At 42.5% G+C, this 19,160-nt stretch overlaps 1 long non-coding RNA gene across 2 annotated transcripts in view; it reads left to right on the top strand.

Moving 5' to 3' along the window:
- The window catches only part of LOC110089956 (uncharacterized), a 34,599-nt gene extending 16,185 nt beyond the window's left edge, over positions 1–18,414 (top strand). For both annotated transcript variants that reach the window (XR_013541050.1, XR_013541051.1), the window contains one exon: positions 297–18,414. This is a non-coding gene — a long non-coding RNA (uncharacterized LOC110089956). The remainder of the gene's footprint in view (positions 1–296) is intronic.
- The last annotated feature ends 746 nt before the right edge of the window (positions 18,415–19,160 follow it).

The raw sequence follows: 19,160 nt of genomic DNA on the forward strand, positions 1-19,160 counted from the left end.
AAACAGCTGGAATAACAAAACTTGTGTCAGTGTCCCATTATTTTTGGACCTGACTGTAGATACTGGGGGAACTGCCACCCTATCTTGATGGATAACTACCTTCCATGCAGTTCTGTCTGACTAGTGTTGGAAACAACAGACTGGATTGGATAGACCATAGTCTGATCCACCAAGGTTATTCTGTTCAGTCCTGAGGAAAGCTTTGTTCTTATTTAGTCAGGCATGATGAGTGTCATGAAAGAAGCAAGAAACCTGCCTCTATTCATTTATGCTATTTGCAATAATCTTTGTTTCAGAAACAAGTTGCCTGCATATATAAATGAAATAAGCCAGTTGCTGAATATTCTAAAGACATGTCTCTGTATTTTGCTTTCTACTGGGAATCTGACCAAGGAATCTGACCAAGGCCGCTCAACCGACAAACAATGCTTCTGCTGAAATTTAAATGCAGGTGTCAGAAGGAAGGAACCAAGCATTCAGCATCTTCCACTTGCTTTCTCTGAATTGTGATGCTTCTGTGCTGTGTGGGAACAAATCCTGTAGGAAATGCTGAACAGTACTCTCTGTTGATACAAAGAAGAGAGCTATGCCGCAGTCACAAACAAGTGCTTGCTATTGATCCACACATGGCCTTGCAATCAAGGACATAAATACAATAATTTTAGGATGCAATCCTGTACGTGGGGATAAACCTTATTCAATTCAGTTGGACATCTCTAAGTAGACATGTACAGGGTTTTTCTGTTAGGTCTATATCAAGGCAGTGTCTACTGAGTGACTAACTCACCCATAGCCATTAATCCTGCCAAGTTGCACAGAGTTTAATTGAATGTGTTCAGTGTTCACTTATAATTGCTCTTTGCTTGTGCACAACACAAGGGTGGACATGTTCATCAAATTTGGAGACCCATCCTTTGGTGCCTACCTCAGGTACCCACCATCTTCCAATTGTTGCACAGTAAAAAAAAAATACCAAGGTCAGGGGGTTGTTTTCCAATAGAATCATTCTTCCCATAGACCACCATGAACATGAGCCTTCTTATTTTGAGGAAATAAATAAAATTGGTGGTGCTGGTAGTGGTTCCATTCTTGCATCATTTCACTGGGGACTGTGGTTCTCAATCCTGCACAAATTCACTTGTGTATTGGTGAATTCCAATATTATGCCACCTTACAAGACCAATGTCCAAGTGCCCAGTCCAGTGTTCCTTCAGATGTCTTGCTATGGGTGCTGAGCTCTAGTGACCCAGGGATCAAGCACACGGTATCCTCCAGTGCACTGGCTGAAGGTGGTAATTAGAATGGGGAAGGAGTTCTGGATATGCTGCGTGATCCTTAGTGAACCATACTGGGCACTCAGTGGCTGAAGTCCTGTTGATTGCCTGTGCCTGTGTAACTCAAAAGTTACACGAGTGGTAGCAAAGTTCATTCTATGGGAGAAGCAATATTCAATGGGCAGTTTTGCAGGTGTGTTTGAGCAATGAGTTGCACAGTGAATTGTGCAATCAGTTGCTCACACAAACATACAATGCAGACTGCCTGAGCAGAACCCCCTGTGAACGTCTTCAGGTGTAGATTTATGCTACAACAAGTACAATAAGATTTCAGCTGTTAAGCCATCTCTGTGTGTCTATTGGCTGTGGCTACTTCGGACGTCAGTGTTCACCTCCCCATGGAAGGAACAACAGATGTAACAATGGTGGAGCATGTGGGCAGAAGGATGGAGGGACATTATTCTTTTCAACCCGTTTGTTGATGTGATTGGGTTCTTTCTCTGTTAGGGGCAGATCTTTCTTTTCCGTGGGAAGAATAGACGGAGAGGAGGATAATGGTACAAACAGGGCTTCTTTATTCTCTTTAACGTCTGAATTATCAACATAGAAAGGGTCCAACAAACTCAACTCCTGTAATGGCTTATAACTCTTAACATTCGTTCCACTCACATTGTTTACTCCCTTTGCTCCCTCTTCATCCCATGAGGGTTTTGAGCGGTTTGATTCTAGGCTGGGAAACTCAAGGATGCACAAATTGTCCCGCAATAAGGATGTTTCACATAGTTCCCATCCAGATATGGCAGGTAACTGGTGGTACCAATGTATGTTACCTTCTTCCCTATATCTTGGGAACATGGCACCACTACCATCCTGTCTTCAACTTAGGCTTGTCTTTCTCCACTAAGTTTGGGGGATCTGGCAGCAAACCCCCTCTGGTTCTGAGATTCGGGAACTTGCGAACTAATTTGACAGGTTCATACCTTTGTAGCCCCTTTTCTTCTGTCTGCACACCTCTGTCCTCTCTCTCAACTTCATGCTTCCTCCCTCCTTTTCTTCCTTCCGCCTCCTTTATACTCTCTTCTCACCTCATCAGATCTAACTCCTCCCCTTTTCTGGCTTGTCTCCCTTCTGCCAAGAATATCTCGACTACTTTATTCCATTCCACTTCTCCTTCGTCTATCTGGATCAACTCTCCTGCGGCGCAGCCAGTCACTAACTCTTGTCTGTTTTCCTCGGGGGATGGCACACTAAGCTGTTCCCCTTCACAGCTGACAAAAAGCAGCAGATCTTGAGTGAGTTGGCCACCCAGCAGTCCTAGATCTTTGAATAACCATTTTTGTCACAGTTGCAGACCCCACTTTTTCCAAGGGCCAGTGCATAGACACATCAATGGCATTAGACAGAAAGATGACCTGCATCTTTGTTTTGAATCTTTTCGGGAGAATCACCACAGGGCCACTCATTCCCATGCTTCACAATACTCAGTGCTTTGAATACATAGCCATCAATATAATGAAGCCATTAGAGAAATGGGGAGAGAGCATGTGCCCATTCTAATAGTTATGAACTACAAGAATCAATATCCAGAAATGGTGTCCTTGCAAATCACTACAACAAAGGCCCTTACTCTCAGTTGTTGTGGGTTGTTTCACAAATCAGATAGCATAAGGTGATCCTGACAGATCAAAGGATGGGCTGTATGAGTCAGGTATGCCAACAGGTGTGGAACATGTTAAAAACAGTGCATACTTCACTGTACCATATCCAGACAAATGGGATAGCCAAGAGGTTAATTCAAAGCAATGTTGTTAAAGTTCATGAGAGAGCAACTCCTTCAGCAGCACTGCCTTTTGGACTCATTTATGTTGGCCATGAGGAAGATGCCACAAGCATCCATGCGGTTTCCTCACAAAGAGGGACTCTTTGTGAGGATGCCCCAAGGGATGAGATGGGGAGAGATAAAGAGCCATCAGATACTTGTTCCATCCTACATCATGACATGCAGGAATACCTGTGGACAAGACAACCTTGAACAAATCCAATATACTGTGTACAGAAACTTATTATGATCAAAAAGGCAAAGAATGTGGACCCCAATCCATGCAAGAGGTCTTATTATTGCCATCATCACAATCAAAACTATTTCCTGAATGGCAAGGGCATCAACAAATAATGGAAAGAGGCCATGTAGATTATGAAGTTCGGCTTCCAGGTGGGTAACAGCCCACCCATATGACTATGTTAATTTATGAAAGCCTGGCAAGAACCAGAGGCCCTAGACAACTGTTTCTGCCCAAACCTCTTGAGACCTGACCCAAGACATCTTGCTGGCCCTGCAGGATAACTTCCTGGATGAACAAAAGGGCCAGGCAATGCAGCTGAAATTGGAGTATCTTGATGCATTGTCCACCTTACTTGGCCACACCTTTTTCATTTGGCTTAGATGTCGCAAAAGCTACATTTCAGCAATTTCAGCAATTCAGAGGCTCCACTCTGTCTGTGACTCTATAAGGCTGCCAACACTGATGATTACCATTATCCTTAGCTCCATCTGGAAAGATAATCTCACTTACCTTGAATCTAGTCTTGATGCCTTCAGGCAAGTGAGATTAACAAATACTGTAACCCCAAAAATGACCAAATACAATATTGCCATAGGTGAGCATATACTAATGCAGACATTTTTTCCCCTGGGAGGAACTATGGACAAAAGACAACACCTGTGCAGGTCTCCTTGTGGTGGACCCAAATGTGTCACAAATTGAAGCAACCAAGAATGTTCCCTTCAAAATATCCCCACAAACTCTAGGGAATTTGAAACTCAGGAAGGCTCTGAGTACAGAAACGAACAAATATTGATCCCAATCCAGATAAGGGTCAGGTTAAAGTGTCTCCAGAAGGGCACAGGAGAAGTTGGGCACCAACATGGAGTAGATTGAGGAAAGGCTAAAGTACATCTCTAAGGTGTACGTACACACTGTATGGACAACATTGCAGCCTCTCTCACACATACATATATATGAATGAGAGTAATTGTAGACGGTGCAAGAATTGTAGCCTTAAAGTAGCCATTAGAGCTAGTTTAATGATACACTACACATTTAGTGTTCCAGAATTTATTTGGAAAGGCTCTCACCTCTATCCTCTTTCCTTTCGGGTGACCAAAACAATTTGTGTTTCAACTAATGTGGTTTCCAGAGATGCAAAACATTTGCAAAAATTATGTTTTTGTAGGTGTCTTTTAAAAAAATGCACATGTCTCCTCCTTGGTAACAAACAAAGTCACATCGGATTAAAGCCCAGAATCCTTCTTCTCCTTTCCAACTGGCAATTGTGGAGACAAAAGAGGCTTTTGTGGAACATAAATGTCAGCAGAGCCTTCCAAGCACCCCTCTGGTGGTGAAAGAGTTAACCTGGCACCCACCCCAGTTCTCTACAAGGGAGTAGGTCAGTTAATTGGGCAGGCCTCTCTTGTGCGATCCATCACCGAAGGGGAAACACTGGACGGATGGGGGTAATAACAACAAAGTCTCTGCTAATTTGGGAAAATTGCTCTGATTTGGGAAAATGGCAGTGTTTTCCCCCAGGTGATTGACGAGCTTTGGAAAAGGGAGGCTTTTGGGCCCAGTCCCTATTTGTGTGGCATTCACTCCCGGCTGCACTCTGCTGCCTCTCCATGCTCTGAGTTGGCAGTGACGAGGCAAGGCCACTCAGAAACCAAGGAGAGGTTGATATCATCCTTGGAAAAGACTCCCTCGGAGAGCCAGGGCTGATTCCCACCTGACCTGTCTCTAACCTCAGGCTTGTTTGGAAAACACCTTTTCTTCTCTGAGTCGTCAGGAGCTTTCTGGTGCTCCTGGAAGGAAACCAAGACAATTTAGTCTGGGGTAATCTATGTGTTCTGGGACTGCACCTCCCAGAAACCCTGGCTAGCACAACTAGTGGTGAAGGCTTCTGGGAATTGCAGTTGAAGAACACCTGGATTACCCAAGGTTGGGAACCATTGGTCGATGGCCACAGGTATTCATACATGGCCAACTCTTTGCCCTGACATCCAGGCTGGGTTTGGAAAGACTCCCTCACCTGCAGTCCCATATGTGCACAGGTAACCTCTTCTATACTGTCTACAGCAGGAGTAGGAAAGTGTGCCACTCCAGGGAGCATTGGCTTATACCTCCAATCAACCTTAACCTGCTTAGTCAGCGGTGAAAGATTATGGGAGTTGCAGTCCAAGCCATTGGGTAGGCCTCCATTGCCTGCCCCTGCCCCACAACTCTCCCATAACTGTAACAGCTCCTCTCCCCCAAAGGAAGAAACAAGAAAGCAGGCAAGAGGGAGTGCCTTACCTGTCCCACCATTTCAGGTTGCCCAGAGGGCTACTACAATTATGTCACATTTAGCACGGTTCAAAAGCTGATACTTGGCTACCCCTAGGAACAAATTTAAAACCTGGCTATTTGGGCAGGCTTTCCTTCCAGCCCTATCTTAATTTCATATACTTTTGCCATCTTGGATATATAATATATGCTTATTGGTTTTATTAGTTTTTTTAATTTGTAAACTGCCCAGAGTAGACCTTTGGTCTAGATGGGCAGGATAGAAATCAGTCAGTCAGTCAGTCAGTCAGTCAGTCAGTCAGTCAGTCAATCAATCAATCAATCAATCAATCAATCAATCAATCAATCAATCAATCAATCAATCAATCAATCAATCAATCAAATATATATTGGACACACAATTTTTTAAAAAATTGAAAACAAACAAACAAACAAAACCTAGAGCTTCTGAATGCAAAGCAAATGATTAACCACTATCCGGGGAGCCCTTTCAATAAAGAGGCAGTTCTCTCTCCAGCACATTAAATTCTTGAGCAAGATTTGAACTCAGGACTTCTTCCATTCTAAGCAAGATACATATCCCTAGATATTCCAGATACTTTAGACTGTAACTCCCATGGATCACAGGCAGCATAGATATAGGCAGGGGATAGTAGGAGTTCCAGTTTAAGAACATCTGGAGGGCCATAATTGCCCACCTTGGCTTGAGATGAACAAACCAGACTAATATAAGTAGCCAGAGTCCTTTCAGAAGCAAATCTCCAGCCAGATTTATACAAATAGTGGGTGAGGTGGTCAATTTTCCCTAGTCACATCATGTGTCTCTATTTTAACAACAGTAACAGCAGCAGCAGCAATAACAACAGTCAGAGAAACAGCAATAACAACAAAAACAACAAATGTGATATCTAGAATTATATATTTTTTTTAACTTGGTGGGCTTTTTTCTTTTCTTTGGTTTTTAATTTGCAAGATGGGCAAGAGAGAATTCAGTCATGCAATATCATGCAGGAATAATTTTACTGTCTCATCAGATTTTTTATGAAGTACTATTAAATATGTACCAATGTGAGGAGCAAGGGAGAAAAGTGAAATGCTGGCAAGGAAAAAAAACATGAGAAAAGATTAACAATATAATCCTATGCATGGCTAGTCAAGCACAAATTCCCAAAAATTCACTGGGGCTTACTACTAGGTAAGTGGGTTATGGGAGTAAACCAGGAAAGATTCCGCCTTAGTTCAGGATTAGAAAGACTGAACAAACCCTTGTAGAGCTGCTTCTGAGTCTAAGCCGCAGCAGAAATCCCAGCTCCTTAAAATATTTTCAGGCCATTTCCCCAAACTTTAAGGCAGCCTACATAAATAAATACTGAAAACATACAGCCCAGATGGAATAAAATAAAAGTAGAATAAAATAGAACAGAATTACACAGCATTCCCCTGAAAAGGCTCAAAGGACTGGCTGGCCAGACTGAAGGCCAAATGGAAGAGTTTTGTCTCGTAACTTTTCCTTTAAAACCAGCAAAGATGGGGGTGGGGGGTGGGCAGGAACAAAGTATTTCAGGGATGGAGAAAGGAGTGGAGAGAGGGAAATCATTGCTCAGCTTGGAATAAACTATGTAAAGGCTTTGCTCCCAGCAGTCCTTACCTCATGCAAAGTTGAAACATGAAGCACAGGCTGTTAGCCGAGGTTGGTGCTGAACTGGACTAGATAGAAACAATCTGAAGTATCTAAGCCAAGTTCAGGAACACTTTCGCCTCCAGGTGGTTTAAACTACAATTCCCACAATCTTTTCCATTGGCCAGGATGGATAGGGATAATGGGAGCTGTAGCCTTAAGCATCTAGAGAAGCCATGGTTCTCCACTTTAGCTTCAAAGAACATTAAATTTGGACATGATCCTCTTCAAGGATACCAACATGTAGACAGGGTCCCATCAGTTGCTCTTGGAGGTTACAAAGACGTGGACTAACATTGCTCTTCCAGTATCTTACTGATGTGCCAGAGCATCTGCAATTTTGATGAAGCACGCAATCCTCCCCCTTTCCATCTTTTTCCTCACACAGTGCTGCTCTTCCTTGCTTCTCTACCCATTTGCCCATTTCAGCTGTCACTCCAGTTGCCACTGGGATTCTCTCCCACAGGAACTTGACAGTCCTTTGAGGGAATCTTGTTTCCCTCTGAGATTTCCTTGAGCTTCCATCCTAGTACAGGGAACAGTAGAGAGGATAAGATCAAATAAGGATTTGGGTCAGGAGCAGGCTGCCGGCTGCCTATTGGCAATTCCTGACCTAATCTAATGGACAGACCAATGTCCCAAAAATGAGACAGGCAGCCAACACAGACGTGGGCAGAAGCACCCCATACACCGAGCTAATCAAGGCAGGGCAAATCATGTTTGACCTGAAGTCATTCCTCTGTGTCAAGAAGCAAGTGTCCCCCCCCCCCCCCCGAATTCTGCAGAACAGCAACCGATAAGAAGGACATGAAGGAAGGGAAAGAGGCAGGAAGACCTGAACATGTTTAAGTACATCAAGCAGTGAGATTTCACCTATGCCACTTTCCCACTTTGAATCTAGGTATCTCTATCCATCTGCAGATCTCTGTTTCCCTTTGTCCATCTGTCAGGAACTTAATTGGGTCTGCATTTCCTCACTTAGACCAGATTCGGCAGAGCCAAGGCTTCATTTCACCCTTCCCTTCACCTTTCCAAGGATTTATGCTTCGGCGTGTTCTCCCATTCACAGCTTTAAACATTCTCCCAGATTAGAACATTCAGATTCCACTGCCTGGGCTGCCTGTAACCACAGAAGCCGTCAAATAACAGGATATGAAGAAGCCTCTTCTCAGACTTTCCCAAAGAAATCAGCATTCATGTGCTTTTTGACCATTCATCATCATTAATAATCATGCCGCACTTGTGTTCAGCCGTAATCTGGTTTCCATTTAATGTTATAGAGTCTCCTTTAATTATATTTATTTGCCAGCCCTCTGTTGGACTCATGTCTGCTTAAAATAGATGGAAGGGGTGGGGAAAGGGCAGGGATGTCATTTCATCTGAAGCCCCAGGTGATATACCTGTTGCTGGCACGTACCATTACTCAACCACATAAGTACTCCTTATGCTTATAAAATAAGCATGTCAAAAGCAGCAGCTAGTCTAGACCCTCTGCCTTTTTGTGTTTGGTTTTGTGTGAGGAAATTTTCACAACCCCACTTGCATCCTCAAATGGTACAGACCAGCAACTGATATGTGGAAAGCCTTTTCATCTGGAAGCAAACAAATTTTCCTTTTATTAGGGATGACCTGCAGCCCCCCTCAGCCAACACTAGAATGGCCAAAAGGGTGGAGTTATGGGAGTTCCTGCCCAGGTACATGTGGAAGGCCCTATGCTGCTAATCCTGGCCTTACATCCTATTTCTCTTTCTCCAGCAAGCCCAGAGTGGTCCATTTCTGACTGGCAAGAGGTCTTCAGATTTCAGCCAGATAGTCTTTCACATCAGGCACTCGATGCCTTGGAAACTTGAGCACTTTTTTAATATGCAAAGCATGCATTCGGCAATCAAGCTCCTTGGAAAACCTGGTTTCTCAAGCAAGAGAAGCACCAGGGTTCCATCCTGTTTCAATGCTGTATGCATCTGAGATGGCCAATAGTAGAGCTGAGAAAGGTGTGACTTTTCAGCTATTGTTAAACTTCAGTTTCCATCAACCTCAGCCAGCAAGAGTCAATTATGTACACTGTAGTCCATCATAATCTGGAGAACTGCAGCTCCATTTACGAACATTTCGAGTTACGAATGGCTCCATTCACAAAATGTTGCTTCTACTCGCGAACGGAGCCTCGATTTACGAACGAAAAAAACCCAAAACCTTTCCTGCCCTTTTTTTGGACTAAGTTCATTTTAGGTCAAAAGAAGAAAAAATTTAAAAAATTCTCCTCCTAGTGGTAGAGTATGGATTAACTGGCTTTGCATTAGTTCCTATGGGAACTAATGTCTCTACTTGCGAACAGCGCCTCGACATAAGAACGAAAAACAGCCTGAACGGACTAAATGGTTTTCAATGCATTCCTATGGGAAACTTTGCCTCAACTTACAAACTTTTTGACATACAAACGCCATTCCAATATGGATTAAGTTTGTTAAGTCGAGGTACCACTGTAGTTCCCCAGCTGCAAGCAAATGGCATCCTACCCTTGAATGGAGGTGATTGCTTTTTCCCCATATAGAACTGGGTAGATATGTCAATTTATGGTTCAGAGTGACCACATCTAATGTCACTACAAGCCATGATGATGTCCAGCCTCCAACAGGAGACAAATGAGGTCGATCATTTCATTGAAATCCCCCTTCTGAATGAAAGCTTACCTACCACATCTTTACTGATCAAGATATTGATCAGGAAGCATCTCAAGGAAGAGATATTCTTAAAGCTTGGGAAAGCTTGCCAGCTGGGGAATTCTGGGAGTTGCAGTTCAAAATAAAAGTTTTCCCTTTCCTCTGCACTTGAGCATGGGAAATCTATGAGGAACCAGACTTTGAGTGCATACTTACCTGCAGTCAAGAGCTGTAGCTCAGCAGGACAGCTGCTTCAACCCTGTAGTGGCAAAAGTCCAGCCACCTAGTATTTGATACCTGGCCTACCCAATACAGAGGACCCCCAGTGCCTGCCAGTTGCAAGAGCTGATGAAACAAATTTCCCTTGCCATGCTTTAAAAAAAAATGCTCTTTGGAGATTCAAGCACACACACTTTTGAATAAGAGTCCATCACTGACTTTCCAGATAAAGCTGGTAGCATTTCTTCTCAAATATAAAAATAAGTTAAATCAAGGGATGAACTGTCACTAGAACTCTTGCCAATTGGAACAAATTGCACCCTAATTCAGCCCTGAGACTTAGGCAAGAACCCACCAAGAAAACCAGAACAGAATGTGGTGTCCTTTTAAAAAGAACGAAAATGTTTCCACTTTGAAAAGAAGGAAAGCCATAAAGAGGGCTGTGGGGCATTGCCATTTATTTTTCTCACACTCTCCAGGAAGATTCACCTTAGATTTCAGTGCCCTTTACATTTGGGTGCTCCAGGGCAAAACCGCAGTTCCCCTGCACACTGAACATGGCATTGAGGGACATGATCACTGCTGTGCCACATGAGATACCCTAAGAATACCGGCTAGCAGTACTAGGATGTAAGAAGCTACTTCATGTTATGTGAAAACAGCAAGGCTTTTTAAAAGGCTCTTCAATGAAAACCTCTCTTTTGACAGTCTCTGTGACCTTCAATTGTTCTGGCAATACAAAGTATCTCCCTTCCCAGCCCATAAAATTGAAACAATGTATCCACTTTGCAAAGTTCTTGCTGGTAAGCCTGTTCCATGTGTACTCAGTATGATAAGGAAAACACTGTTTCTCCCTTTTAAAAAGACCAATATATCAGTCCCTACAGCCCAGATTCTTTCCAAATTTAAAATAAGAGTGGTGGGGACAACCATTTTCTTTCAAGATAAACAAGATCCCCCCCAACTTTTATGCTCTGTTCTAAATCTGAGGGTGTGTAGGGCTGTCTTATTCTGAATGGGGAGAAGAGTTTTACTTTTACAAAATTTTAACTTGAAAATGTTTTGCCCAAACTTCCCCAAATCTGGCACACAGCAAGAGTAGTCTGCTACAGCTGTGCCAAATTTGGTGCTGACCTAATGCCCGATTTAAAAGTTAGACATTTTTGTTGACTCCATTTTTAGAATTGCCTTATAGAATGTTGATTTCCTGCACAAGATCATTGCTTCACTTTTCTGCGGCAATAATGTATTGTCTACACAGTACACTGTGATGGTAAGCATGTGATGGGAGGGGGTGAATGAGGAGAATGGAATGTTGGTAACAGTGGTTCTGAATGGCTGGGAGAGGAAGTAAGGGGGTGGAGTTTTGGTGAGGTTTGGGGAAGTATCTGAGGGGTAGAGAGATCAGGGGAAGAGAGGCTGGATTTGAAGTCTGGGGATCTGAGAGAGAGGTCGGAGAGAGCGGTTTGAGAGATTGGGAAATGGGGAAGAGCTAATAGAAAGAGTGAAGGGTTGCACTGAATGGATTTATAGGCAAGGAATAAACAACACTCTTGCAACACTGTTATTTCAGTAAAACCTTCTTTGTTCTAATGAAGCTGAGTGGTGCTGAGTTCCATATCCAAGGGCTGGTTGTATGAGTAAAGGGGCAAAGACACAAGTGCAGCTAAAGGTTGGTGGCAGGGAAAGAGGAGGAGAGGAAATGAGTGATGTTTATTAAAGAAAACACATTTATTCCTGTGGTGATTTAAAGAGAACATTACCTAAAGAGTCAAGTGACAGTCCAAAGGGAGTTTTGACATCAGTATCAGAGAGAAGGGGTGTGACAGTCATCTCTTTCATGGCCTATTTACTCCTGTGCTTCCTGGATTCTCCCAGCCGACGATTACTGCTGGAAATGGAATGCTAGACTGTATGGGCTATTGAGCCAATGGTAAGGGTGTTCTTCTTGCCTTCTTATGCAAGGCTGTGATGTCTTTGCATCAGACCTCGCCTGAGGCACAGCACAGCACAGCAGTGAGTCTTGTGTGGAACACAAGGCAGAGAGGGCAGGGCTGAAATGTGTAACTAAAGGGAAAAGGCAAGCCAGGAGCCATGTCAATCTTGGGTCAGAAGCGGGGAGATCAGAATCAGTGATGGAAAGCCAAAGGAACTGTAAATCAAACTGAGGTTGGAGCAAGAGCCAGGAACAGGGCAAGGATCAAGGAGGAAAGTGGTTGGAAGGAAGAACAAGGAAAGGAACAGGAAGACACTGAAACCAACATGTGAAGCAGATGGTCTGTGGCTTTCACACTCAAGCTTGGAGAAGCTTTTACATTGTCCAAACAACCTTTTTTTGCTGCCCAAAGCCTTACACGATGAATGACCTTTGGCAAATCAGTGCTACCAAAGTGTGAAGAAGCCCAATCATGGATCTAGCAACCATGTGTGTGGTCACTGGCTAGAAGCCTAGTTCAGCTTCCAAACAGTAGTGTGATTTGGATTTATATTTTATTGACCTTGTAGTCTTTTCTTTTTCATGAGTGTGGCAGTTTATCATTGCTGTGGCTGTTCACTTATTTGTTCCACATTATGCTGAACCAGAACTGCTTGCGAACACAGCTACCCTGAAGTACATCTTAACCTTCAGCAAAATCAAACTACTTTGCAAAAGGTTCAAAAGGACAAGTAGGTTCCAAATGGTGTTTGAATTTAGAAACACAAACTTTAGATCTCTTTTTCCTTCCTTCCTTCCTTCCTTCCTTCCTTCCTTCCTTCCTTCCTTCCTTCCTTCCTTCCTTCCTTCCTTCCTTCCTTCCTTCCTTCCTCTTCTCTCTCTCTCTCTCTCTCTCTCTCAAACACACACACACACACACACACACACACACACACACACACACAGAGAGAGAGAGAGAGAGAGAGAGAGAGAGAGAGAGAGAGAGAGAGAGAGAGAGAGTCTGACAAAGAGAGTGGATTATTCAGGAACTGTTTTTCTTATCCATAGTAACATTGTACATATTAATAATACCAAAATGTTGGCCAACCTGTTGATTAAAGTTCAATTTGTCTCCCAAAATATTCAGTTTATAATTGCTAAGATTATATTGCCTTGCCTTAAAAAAAACCCTGCAAACTTCTAGGCCACCCAAAAAGCAGCTCCCAGAAGGCAGAAATTGTGTTGATGTGTAACTGGTTTTAGTTAATACCTGGAGGCTGATCAAATAATATTTTAGGGAGGATCCTGCTTGTTCCCAAAAGAAAAGGATCACTTGGGGGTCAGGGGCTGTCAATCAGTAATAAACATGCATTTACCTACAAATATTCCCTATAAGAACACATACAAGAGAAAACGGCTAACAGCACTGGAGAGGAGAAGAAAATGATTAACTTGGTATTGCTTTTGAGACTTCAGACATTCTACATCACTCCACCACAAATTTTAACAAACCCTGGCCAATTTCTATACATAATTGAGTTCAGAAAAGGATAAGAAAAAATTCACAGAGGGCAGGAATAACAACGTGAGCAAAGAAGGAGGGCCAGTCATATCATACAAATAAGCAGATCAGGCTGCAGCTGCAAGACTGCCTACACTTGCAACAGTGTAAAAGTTCAAATTCCTTTGGTGACCTGAACTGGAGCCTGGGAAAGTTACTGTGTCCCTCTAAATCCAAATGTGGAAAAGCAATTTTTTCAGTCCGGTATCCCTTGAGCTTCTGCTGAGCAGAAACTCCCACCAGCATAGTAATCTGGGATGGGGCTGCTTGCCTAGTGTTGTCACTGCCCCAAAGAAAACCCTAACCCTCTGCTTGTGCAACATCCACATGTGCATCATCAGAGCAGTACTACATTACTACTATAGCAGCAGAAGCTGAGACTACAATTGTCTCCACCAGGCCGGCCAGTTGAGAGACACAGTTTGTAGAGCAGCGTATTATGCTAATGTATACATGCTAAAGTAATGTATACATACTAAAAATTCCAGCTCATTCTAGGACTACTTTACAGTATTTGGAACTTTGTCCTGCCAGGTAATGCCAAAAATGCATTCCAACACAAATGGAATGTGTTCAGCTTCCTCTCCTGCCATGCACAAAGGGTCCAGGACTCAATGCAATACAGGAGTGTGCTCAGGACACATGCATATACCAAGACCTGGATCTTGGTATATGCCGTCAGGTTCTTGTTAAGCCGTACTCTCTTTGTGAGTCTAGAGAACATGGTAGCTGCTTTGCCAATGCATTTATCCAACTCGACATCTAGAGAGAGGGTGTCAGAGGTCGTTGAGCCAAGGTGCACACAGTCATGAACAACCTCCAGTTCTTGTGTGGAGATGGTAATAGAGGGAGGTGAGTCCACAGCCTGGCATGGATGTATATATTACTGAAACAGTGATGTCTACATTGGCTTGGGCATGTGAGAATGGCTGATGGCCAGATTCCAAAAGGTCTCCTGTATGGAGAATTAGTGCATGGAAATCGCCCCAGAGGGAGACCACAGCCTGCGATACAAGGATATCTGCAAGGAGGATCTGAAGGCTTTAGGAATGGGCCTCAACAGATGGGAAACTTTGACATCTGAGTGTTCAGCCTGGAGGCAGGTGGTGCATTACAGCCTCTCCCAATTTGAAGAGGCACTTGTTCAGCAGGCCGAGGCAAAGAGGCAGTCCTGAAAGCAGCAAAATCAGGGAGTTGGACAGGGGACAGATTGTATTTGTCTTCAGTGTGGAAGGGATTGTCACTCTTGAATTGACCTCCTCAGCCATGCTAGACACTGTTCCAAGTCCTCCATACAGAGCACATTATCATAGTCTCTTGAGACTGAAGGATGCCTACAAAAATATTATGCTAAAATGATTGGGACAGTACAAAACCTTAAGTTTAGGATGTATTTCTATTGTTAGCATGCTGAAGGTGGTTATGAAAAAAATCATGTTTTCATGCAAGAGAGCTGGAACTTTCAGACCATTCTCTTATTTGTTTGAATTCTGTTCTGCCTTTCTCCTAGTGACAGGACCAAAGGTGATTAAAACAAGCAAAACTAAAAACACACTAAATTACAATATTTAAAACCAAACAAACATATGTTAATTAAAAATGTTATCCAAGCACTATAATACTTTAAAACCATGCATAAAAATAGGATGAGGCCAGTATCCAGGAGGGACTCAGTTATTAAATCTTGCCTAAAAAGTCAGATATTTGACTGTTGCTAAAAGACAAGAGGGAGGAGGCCAAGGGAGGGCATTCCACAATAAAGGAGCCAGCCAGAGAAAAGGCCCTCTTCCATGTCCTTGTCACATGTGTTTGTGAGGGAAGTGAGACCAAAAGAAAGGCCTTCCTTGAAGAACTTAGAAGCTGAGAAGTCTGTGACAAGGCACTGAAAGTGGAAGAGAGACATTCTGAAGCTGAAAGTACATTCTAGTCAACATAGGTTTAAATACGTCTGTTAGCAACCCATGAGCCAGTCTGGTGTAGTGGATAGATTGTTGGACTACAACTCAGGAGACCTGAATTCAAATCCCCGCTCAGCAATGGAAGTTCACTGGTGGAATGGAACTGGTAAAACTGTCCTTTAAACGTCTCACATATTTCAGAAATCCAACTAGATTCACCGTAAATCAGCATTGATTCGATGGCATGTAACACAGTTGCAACACAGGTGGAAAATGCAAAACAAAACCATTTGGAGAGTTATATGAAAAAAAGGGAGTCAGTCAAGAAGACACACAAAGGTTGGAGACACCTTCAAGCTTCCAGAGCAGACTTTCCTGACCTGGTGTCATTCAGATGTGTTGGACAGCAGTACCCACCATCTCCAGACAACAGAGCCATTTCTAATGGCTATTACAGGAACTGTCATCACATTTATTGAGGATGCTCAGCTGGGGAAAGCTGTTTTAGATTATGAACACTACCCACAATGGTGCTTTCCCAGGTGTTCTCCTCTTGGTGGGCTCACTATTTGTACAAGTGGGGGGAAAGAGTTCTCTGGACCAGCACTGAAAATGAACATAAACACATATTACTCTGCTACCACCGTTCTGTGCCACTGCACATTTCCAGAAAGCTTCAGGATTGTGCCACAGTTAGATATACACTCGGCTTAGTGGATCATTGGGCTCACTTAGTACAGCTGTTCTTTTCCTCTTAATGAACTCCTTCCCTCAGAGATACAGTAGGGGTGAGGGTGGGGTTTGACAAACAGGAACTGTTTAATTGCTTCCAAGATTCATTTCCATGCAAATAGTTTGGGTTGGCTGGGCCTGAGGAGAACTTGCCTATCCCATAGATTGCAACATTATGATATTAGTGCATGGAAGTGTGTGGGGAGAATAAAATTACTTCTCTTGATGAACTCTATGCCTCTTCCTCCTCCTCCTCTTCAGTCAATCAATCAATCCATCAATCAAGTTCCCTGAAATGAATAACTAGCAGAAAGGAAACAAGGCAAATTACTGAGTTTTTAAATGTGTTAATTTTCATCCACCCAGGATATTTATTAGTAACTCAGAGTGCAGCTATACTGGCAAGCTAAATCAGGTCGATTGGATGCACAGCCTGACTTACAGCTGAATTTGCAGGCAGTGATCACACAGGGGCTGCAGATTGATTGAGGAGTTCACTGTTTGCACTGGATGCCCATGTAATTTGCATTTCAGCCCACAGCCCTCGTTCTTCCTTCCTTCCTTCCTTTCTGCTGGTCCCATCTCTGCTTATCCTTTTATGGTTCAATGTCAAGCCGCTTGGTTGTACAGTGTTCTGGAAAAAGGTGGCAATGTTCCAAAGTTGTTCTTAATATTTACAGGAATACCATACACCACATGAACATCTTTTATTTTATCTGGGTTGTGTCTGTTTTGTTTGTAATTTTTTTAAAAAAAAAAACTTATCCAGAGGTGCTCTAGTGCTTATCTCATGTATTAATTTTTTTTTTAAAAAAATAAGAGGATGATGGGGGGGAAGAATGAGGGGGTGGGTGTTCCTGCAGTCCTGAACATCATGCCCCAACTACCTATGTCACTGAAACACCACCCACAGACACACCCTCCATCTTTACAAGAGTGAATCAGCTGATGACAGGAGAAAAAGCCTGATTAAGTTGTTCCAGCTTAAAAAATTTAGAAGCCTCCAACAGCCGAGGAAAGCTGGGAGGAAAAAGGGCCAGACCAATTTGAATCATCCTCTGTGTCATGTGATCAGGAAAAAAATTGAATCAACTTGTACTATGAATTCCATGGTATTTGATTGTGTAGTCACAGCCTCAATGTATTCCCTGTATTTTAAATAAATAAACAGCCAAACCATTGCTCAGATTGAAAATGATTTTTATCTATTTGCAAAATCAGAACTGACAGTTCACATATAAAAAATGTATATGGTATTTCAGTTTGTTGGTTTTGGTGACTTTTTCTGAACCGCCCAACCAAGACAAAATACAATGTTATTTATTTATTTATTTATTTATTTATTTATTTATTTATTTATTTATTTATTTATGGTTGGAATGAACCTGGAATGTGCACAACAAAAGAGTTATCTGAGGCGCCATAGCAGGATGGACATGGGGAAGGCTGTGATCTCAAGATGCACCTGGAATAATTGTGTGACCTTTAATCACAGCTTTACACAATTTGATCTCTCCAGTGGTGTTGGACTGCAGAGTTTGGAGAAATTATCCTGTGGACTACAATCCCCAGAATCCTCCAACCACCATGGCTATGCTGAGTATGAATTATGAAAATTGTAGAACTCAAAGGAACCCTTCTAGTCTCTGAGTCCTGTAAACCTGGGTGGAACCAGGTTTCAGAATACTTTTCTTTCCTATATTAGAGAAAAACCAAAGAGTATATACCTAAACTGTTATAGATTGTCAATGATATATTTTGGTGTGCAGTAACTTAAGCACTTTGCAGGGCTGGGAAAATATTTCAGATTCCAAACATGGAGCAGCAAATATTTAGGGACCAGCCTTGTACAGAACTAGGGAAAGATTTAAATACTTAGTCACCATTAGCCAATATGTAGTTAAGCTTCTCAGTGGCAAAGTATCTGGAATTGTTCTTTCATTCACTTCATTTCTAAAATGAGAGGCAGCTGCTATGTGGATTTTAGAATGCACAGCCAACAGTATCTGGTGCATATGTGGCACATATAGACACCACCAATACAGTCTATAGCAGATGTTAAGAAAATACAGCCAGACACAGCATAAAACATTGTTGTGCCTGAGGCAGAAAATCCAGCTCTCCACCCCACTGGTAAAAATTAGTAAAAATGAAAATAAACCCAGTACTTTATGATGTGCTGCCCTTCAATAATACCCCAAAACATGCTCTCTGAGGCAAGCCACTCTACTGACCTGGGCTGGGGTACACAGCTACCTTACGACTGCATGGATGTTCCATATTGTGTAGGTTTTACTCTGGATTAACATGATCAAGAGATAACAATGGTGACCCAAATTCCTTCAGCTGTAAATGCTTGGAATAAATGGCTTCTGAAGTTTATGGTTGACTTCCTCTCATCACTGTATTTGATCCCAGAATGAATTCCAAAGTGCCTTACCCAGGAGAAAAGCTTAATCAGGAATTATTACCCCAAGAGAATGTCTGTAAAGGCAACGATAATATTCATTTGAGTTGATTTAAGTCAGCCGGTCGCTATCTCTGCATATTGAGTAATGACAATACTGAGTCAATTTTTATTCTGTCAACAGCATCAAACTTTGCTCTCCCTGCTATTTTGAAAAGATGCATACAGGAAGTAGGTCTTTGAATGGCTAGGAGAACTCCTTCAGGGGGTAATTAAAGAGCAAAACCAAGTCTGATTAACTGTGGATTGCTTGGAATGTTCCAGTATGCTCCCTTTCTAGTTCCTCCTCCTCCTCCCTTGTGATGGAACTTTTGATTACACAAAAATTAATTCTAAACCCAAACACACTTTAAAAAAAATCTATGACATCTTATCACATGTTCAAAATAGCTGTGCAATCTACACAATCTACTCAAATG

Source organism: Pogona vitticeps, chromosome 2, assembly GCF_051106095.1.
Source record: "Pogona vitticeps strain Pit_001003342236 chromosome 2, PviZW2.1, whole genome shotgun sequence".
Lineage (NCBI taxonomy): Eukaryota > Metazoa > Chordata > Lepidosauria > Squamata > Agamidae > Pogona > Pogona vitticeps.